Source organism: Lacerta agilis, chromosome 6 (assembly GCF_009819535.1).
Source record: "Lacerta agilis isolate rLacAgi1 chromosome 6, rLacAgi1.pri, whole genome shotgun sequence".
NCBI lineage: Eukaryota > Metazoa > Chordata > Lepidosauria > Squamata > Lacertidae > Lacerta > Lacerta agilis.
The window spans coordinates 42547700-42555940 of NC_046317.1; positions in this window are offsets into that span (position 1 = coordinate 42547700).

Here is an 8241-nt window from a genome sequence, read left to right on the forward strand (position 1 = left end):
CCCCCAATTGCAAATGCCATGTTTAATACTAAACATTTGTAGCTATTGCCTAGCTTCAGCTTGCTCAAGGAGTTCTATCCAAGTGCAGTTTTCAACACTACTTGTGAAAGCATTGCACCATAAATTAAATTCACTCTATTATCGTGCTGATATGATCTGCTTTCTGACAAGTCATTTTTTATCTTGGTTCTGTCCAATTTCCAGTCGGCAGTTCATTGTATTGTAGGGCAGATGTGAGTTATTAATGTTGACAAGTCTCGTAATGAGATCTCTTTTATCCAACGAGATCATTTGTATCATTTCCTATTATTTTCTGCCCCTCTGGCTACTTCTGAAGGTTGAGCCAAGAATGAAGCAAACTGCATTAACCAAACTTTCTTGGAATCATTATGAACCTGGATTCTGGAACCTTTTCTTTGTTCTACAGTACATAGGCAAGTGTTTATAGTTGTACTGCACAAAAGCACTCACACAATTACTTATTAAAGGTTAAATACAATACAACCCTGGTGGAGAGCCAAGCTTTGATAAAACGACATAAAGCAAGCACATATTTTTACATAATTGAAGTGTGATGTAAGTTAATGATGTTAACATACCATGAGTACTTAGGATGAAAGTCAGCAAAGCTGAAAGCCGCTGTCCTGAGGTTGAGACAACAGCAAAGTGATCCAGAGGAAAACAACCATGAAGTCTTTTATCCTGTTCCATAGCAGTCCTATCCTGTAATTTTTGGCTTCCTTTTTCTCACCCTTTATAAAAATATTCAGCCTTTTTTTCTTTTTTTGTCCCAAGCTTGGGTCCTTCCAGACCTCTCTTTTAGCCATGCAAAAGTATTTCAAAAAGTCTTAGGAGGAAGCAGGGAGGAGGACATCTAATTCCACATCTCCTTTGCAATGTCCATCACCATGACAGAGCTTCGCAGGTGTGCTGTTGGGGGGTGGGCAGACAACCCTACAACCCCTATTTATTGTCAACCCTTACACTGCCAAACCTATACATGGCCCTTTATGTAGACCCACTTAATTTAATGTGGGTTATTCCCAGGTAAATGAGTATAGGCATGGGCGTAGCCGGGGGGGTGAGGGGCAAATGCCCCCCCTCCAATCATGTAAAACAATACTTAACTAACTGATCAATCATGTCAGTTCTGCTCCCCCTCCAAAAAAAAATCCTGGTTATGCCATGGGTACTGGATTGCAGTCTTGGCATGCAAACAGCTAATTTCAATTATCTGCATGTGGACCACAGCAGGGGGCACACTTTGAGTATGGAAAGCTAAATATTCCGCAGGTCCGATTTTTTATGGTGGTGGTGCCAGGGGCAGAGGAGGGTGCATCTGGAAAATATTGGTTATCAAAATCATCCTGCAAGTGAGATGAGAATCAAAATGTGCTCTGTATAACCCCCTCCCCAATAGGAGTGCTCCTATTCAGAGTTCTAGCTAGTCAGTCATGCCTTCCCTGGCATGTTCCACTCTCCCCCACCCCATCCTTCCCCCCACCCAGTTATTTTCCTACTGATTCCCAACATTCTGCATCTCTAGGTGTCCACTGAGCATGCTCAAACCTCATTGGGTTGTTGGGTGGGGATGGGGTCAGTCAGATGGATGGGGTACTACTACTACTACTACTACTACTACTACTACTATAACAATCTATTCTTGATCAACATATATGTCTCATGAACAAACCAATTTATATTGGTTAAAGCAAATGAAGTTCGGAGGGACTTATCTGATGTATTAGCACCAGGTTCAATTACAATCCGGGCCTGCACAGTCACAATCTCTCTTCTCTCTCTTGACAGCTTATGGTATCTGATGGCCATTACCAAAGTTTCAGCAAATTCTGTGATGGCCAAATGGTCAAGCAGCTTAATTCCAAAGGCACTACTGAGTCCTTTCTTTTAAACTAAGGGTCCCTCCACTTTACCTTTTGTGTGCGCGCATGGCTCACAGCGCCTCCATGCCCTAATGTTTGCTCTACATCACTTGCTTTCTTGATGAAAATTTTGCATTCAATTGTTCTGCAATACATTTGCTACTCTAATTACGCAATTTTCAAGAGTCTTCATTTGGCTATCAGTCTCCTGTCAAAACTTGAATTTTCAGTTTGCAAGATAAAAGGCTCCCTGGCTGCAGAATGTTTGCTTTTCTGGCGCATAATTTTTGAGGCGCTCGTTGTCTGTAGGACAAGAGATTGAGCAAGATCTACTGAGATAATAAGTGATCTGTACTACAGGGTGAACAGAAAGGCAAAGTATCGACTGCCTGCATTCTCTCTTACAGACGCACACAAACTAATATTAAACAAATGTGAACATTCTTATGACCCTGCAGAATGTTATAATAAAACAGAATTAGGCACCTCATTGTCTGTGCATCTGTGTTTGCAAACCAATATAGTATTTCATATTCAAATATTAGAATTTTACTCAAATTTTGTGGTTTCCACACTTTTCTTAATCAGAGACATACACCACTTTAAGAAACCATCGATGCCTCAGAATTTCCCTTCGTTCAAGATCTAGAGGCATCACTTTTACTTATGAGGGAGACGTAATCAGCATGCTTGAGAGAACCCAGTGTCTGGACTGGACGATGGGCGTGGAGATGCTCCTTTAGCTATACGAGGCTGAGGCCATTTAGCACTTTAAAGGTCAGGGTATAGCACCCTTCTTCCATAAAGGGAGTTGCACCAAATAACTCTTCTTGCTCTCTTTTTTCAAACAATTTTTTCCCTTTATTCTCCATTTTGACTTGGCATCATTCCTTCTATTTCCAATGTTCAAGCTGTGAGTGCCATTGCTTAATATAGCTAAAACACCTCCCTCACGGGACTTCCGGCGAGGTCGCCATCACGGGCGGTCGTGGGTTGCCTCGGCAGCGAGGCGACCCAGTCCAGCCCGGGGGTTGGAGCCCCGCCACCGCTACACGGGGCTCCGGTGAGGCGCGGGAAGAGCGTCCCGCGTCTCGGGCTCCCCGGCGGGCCCGCTAGGCTCCGCACCCTTCCCTCGTTCCCCCTGTAAAGGGGGAGTGGGGGTGAAGGGAGCGCGGAGCTGGGCCATTAGGGGAAATGCCCCAACCGGGCGGAAAAGCGGCGAGTACTGGCCGTGACGAGCGACGACGTTCTCCCTGAGAGATGAAAGGAAAAGAAGCCCGGAGGTCGTGAGTACTTGATTGGATTAATTGCTGAACTTAAAGACTTAACGATCCGGGAGGCTTTAGACAAAGGAAGTCTGCCTTCCTCCCTTCGGTGGCAAGAAAATAACGGTCTGTGATACTGTTGCTACTGGATGGCTACATTGTTAAGATTTTTTCATAAGTGAGACCTTATAGATCTCCCTTTGGGGAGGAAGAGGATGGAGAATATTCCTTTTGAAAGTTATGGTCTTAGCACCCCGGTTTCAGAGAAAATGGCTGTGAAAAGTCTGAGTTGAAGTGGAAAATTACTGTTATAAGATGGACAACATTGAAATAGAAACTGAAATTTGATACCTATGCCCGTCCTCACCATGTTGGGCTTTGTTTTCGAAATTGTTTTGAACTCTGGATTAACTGACGAACAAAGGATTATTATTCTGAAACTGGAACTGCTTAATCAGAAATTGAAGGTTTTGAGTGGGGATATGAAGAAAAATCTATTTCCCACAGAGGAGACCTTTCAGGTATTCGATACTATGGAAGAGAGCCTTGGCAAAGAGCTGAAGGGGATGATTGGAATACTGAGAGAGATGGCTTGGCGACTCCCGGAAAAAGAAACGTCCTTCGGTGGTGGCAGCCCGGGGACGGCGAGGAATGTTATATCCAGCCCCCGAGGTGAGAGCTCAGGAGCGAAAGGCAAGAAATTAAGATTTTTACAAATAGAAGAAGAATGCAGCATTGAATGGGAGAAGCCGAAAGAAGATGAGCAGTGCACCCTGATGTTCGATGCAAGGTCTGTTGGAGACTGTGTCTGGTTCTGTGGATGTTTAAGAAAAGAGGACAATTTGAGGAGTGGTTCCGGTGTAAGATGGAGAAGGACATTGGACAGAGGGGGGATAGGGTGAAATGTGTTAAGTGCAGAATATAAATGGTTTGCTATGGTAATCTGAAATCGGAGGGATGAAACATTAAGTTTTATTTTATTTTTTAACAAGAAAAGGGATATTTTAAATTTCTATGTTACTAGCAGCAGTTTAAGGGAAAGAAGAATAGTTTAGATTTGATATAAGATTAATATGTTAAGATATAAAGTTATGTTACCAACTATTATGGATTAAGATGTTTGTTTAAATTTGAATTTAAATTTTTTTTGAGAGAGATGAAGTTATTAAAGTAGAATCTGGATTTGGAACCGAAGGAGAGAAGGCAGGGGAAGTCAACTGTAAAGATTTGAAACTAGAATTTTTTTCATTGTGTGTGTAAAAAAGAAGAAGAATTGTGGTTATGTTTGTCTTTGTTTTGTATAAATGTGGGTGGGTGATGGTATTCTTTGTTATGGAAAAAACCAATAAATTCTTTATATAAAAAAAAAAAAAAACACCTCCCTCACATAGGTAGTGCTATCATCAGACTCAGCGGGGTGCGGGGAAGTACAGGAAATATTTATATATTTTAAAAACCCTAATGTGGGGAGCACAAAGAACTGTCCAAAGAGGGCTAAGCATGTTCAGTGGCCCTAGAATGCTGAGTGACTGTTGGGGACAAATGAAAGGTCATAGGTGGGGAAATAATGGAAAAATGAAATGGAACAGATGGAATCCTGAAAGACTCCGTGCTGCAACATTTTGTTGCAGCCCCCACCTTTCAATTTTGTTGTTAGAAGCCCATTCTCCCAGTTTCTTTGGCACAGGAGATGAAGCAACAATTTTTCATTAAATTGGATCCTGTGGAAACTCGGGTACAATTAAAGGATTTTTTTCCCATCAACTAACCTGATTCTAACTTAAAGAGCAGAGAAGCAGATGTGTGAATAAGTAACCTCATAATGCAAATATAGGGACCCAGAGGGTGTTGTATAACTTTATTGTCAAACACTGAAATAACAAGGCTGACTAGTGAAATGACAAAACAGAGTTTGCTTTAATTAAAATCAAGAATATTTTATCTATCTCACTTTAGCTGTAAACTGGTGCAGCTCAGAAATCAACGGGAAAGCCATGTAAACACAGCAGGGGATACCATCTATAAACAGGATTACAAGGTATAGCTTGCTGGGCATGTCTGGCAATCAGAAAGAATTTCTTGTGAAACACAAAGTCTTGAGCATGGGGCAGAAATTTAGCTGTGGGCTATGATATCAACCAATAAAGCCATTATTGCTGCGACATCAGAGGATAAAGTAGGGTGTTAATGGCAAAGAATAAACATTGTTTACAATCGCAACAAACAATTAGGAGTTCTTAATGCAGAATGGAAACCTGAGCTGAACCAAAGAACTCCTGTACAGTGGTGCCTTGGTTCTCAAACTTAGTCTGTTCCGGAAGTCCGTTCCAAAACCAAGGTGCTCCAAAACCAAGAAGTGCTTTCCCATAGAAAGTAATGCAAAACAGATTAATCCGTTCAAGACTTTTAAAAACAACCCCTAAAACAGCAATTTAACATGGATTTTAGTATCTAACGAGACCATTGATCCATAAAATGAAAGCAATAATCAATGTACTGTACTATAAAATAAATAAGACAGTATTGTAGATGAAAAAAAATTATTATCCACACAGTCACAAAAACAAATTAACCAAAATGTCCTCGAAAACAAAAACACAAATAGCAAAAACAAAAGCACAAACTTAATCACTTCTGGAAGTCCGTTTGAATTCCGAAATGTTCAAAAACCAAGGCACAGCTTCTGATTGGTGCAGGCGCTCCAGAAACAATAGCCGACTGCCGCATCAGACGTTTGACTTCTGAAAAACATTTGAAAACCAGAACACTTACTTCCAAGTTTTCGGTGTTTTTGAACCAAGGCGTTTTGGAGAACCAAGGCATTTGAGAACCAAGATACCACTGTATTATGATGAAGAATGCATGATGAAAAGCAATGAGTAGATTGTGATGAGAACCCACTAGGTGCAACTATGTAGCATGTCAAAAAAAGAGAAGCCAGAATAGATTATCATGGAGTCCCACATGCTTCCAAAAATCTTTCTAGACCAAAGTAAGAACGAATGCACAGCTGAGTGATCCATGCAAAGGGCTAGGAACAGAACTATGGAACAAGCCTAGAACTTGGAACTGTCAAACCATTTGGCCCACCGTTGCCATATTCAGGCAGAATGCTGGGACCTTTTTATTTCTCCAGACTTTTTAGAGGTATCTGGGTTGCACTGAAGACATTAACTGCTATATTTTAATGTTTGCAGTGATATTGTAACTTTTCTCATATATAGTGGTTTTTATGTTGTTGACTGCCCTGGGAGAAAGGGTGGGAGGGTCCAATGAAATAAAGCAGTGGTTCCCAAACTTTTTCCCCCATGGGCCATTTGAAAATTGCTGATGGGCTTGGCAGACTACTTAATGAGTTTTCTGCCTGTTGTAGAAATTGTAATACGTTGTGCTATATGCTGCATGATTTTATTGCTTCCTTTATTTCTTATATTGTATTTTTTTGTACTGCAATTTGAATTGAATTGCAATATATAAAATACAATATAAGAAATAAAAGAAGCAAATACAAATACAATTAAAAATCAGAATGTATGTTTTATTGCAGACATGCTGCAGATCACTTGAATTAAGCTCATGGACCACTAATGGTCCAAGGCCTACAATTTGAGAACCCTTGAAATAATTTCCGACATCAGCAGACGGTTGAATTAGATTGCCTTTGAGGCACTTTCCAACTCTATGTTTCTATCAGCACTGAAAACAATACTGTCTACAGTTTGCAAACTGAACAAACGGTGTACATTAAGAACTCTCTGTGAAATAATGTTCTCCCAAGGTAGGGTTATTTTTTTGTACCAAGTAAATACTCTTTTTATGTGTCCAGGCTTTTAAATATTTTAAACAGTTTAGCTATGACTTGAATGTTGTGATACTTTTATTGCTTTCCTGTTTTAACATTAATCTTCTGTTTTTCTTATTGTTTGTTTTACTTTCACCAGGAAAGTTGAAGCCAATTATTTTCTCTGGTGACACACAGCTGTATCTCTCATTTATCCTCTTATTTGGGAGGCAGTGGACGTGGTGAATCAGTATCTAGGATCATTTTGGGAATGGATGGAGGTGGATAAACTGACATTTACCCAGATCAGACAAATATAGTGGCTGGTGGAGTTTTCTGATGACCTGTAGGAGGAAACAGCATGTTCTTAAAGAGGTTGTACTGCCGGTGTACATTTTAGTCTTGATCCAGCCGTATCTGGAGTGGAGTGCTTTTTACCAGCTATGAATGGTTCACCAGCTGCAGCCTTACCTGATGAAGACAGGCCTGGAGACAGTTTTTATACATGTCTTGATCACCACTAGAGTACATTACTGTAATGCCTTCTACATAGGGCTGCTCTTAAAAAATAGTCTGGAAACACGTCTCACACAACCTGGAGTTGCATATCAATACCCGATCCCTCCCGTGGTGAAATGACGACACAGGACACCAGAAATAAGGTTAATGGGCATAAAAGGCCACAACTTTATTGGTTACGAATTTGAGCGGTATTGGCTTTAGGCATTGGAACTAACTAACAAATATCCGACTCCAGCACGTTGTGCTGGCAGTCCTGGAAGGGTTAACCACCGATAGGTGAGGGACCCTGCTGCTGCACATCAGCTAGGGGCCTCACCCAGTGATCACCGGATTGGGGCGTGCCTTTGGCCCTCACCCACCGCGGCTTCGGACAGGGACACGCCCCCCGGACTCATTTCCTGACGTACCCTTCAGAGCCTTGGGGGGAGGTGATGGCCGAACCTCCCCCCCCACCGAGATCCTAACTGGGATAATCCAATGCCTAACCGCCAAACCAAAGTTGTGACGAGTTGCTACGAGGTAGGCGAAAAACCACCAGGCGGAAGCCAATTTGCCAAGTGGGAAAATTCCTACCAGGCCCCTTGACGGCGACCAACCGAGGTCCATAGCAAGGTCATAGCGAACCTGCCTAACGGGGCGCTAGGGGGCGCTGCCTAGAGAATGCCTAGAGGGTGGGAGGGTGGGAAATCGCGCTGAGGGGAGCAGGAAGGAGTAGGCTGAGCCCTGGCCGCGCTCCGGCTTAAATGCGGCCGGCCCCTCCCATCAGCTGAGCCGGTTGGTCAGCAGGCTG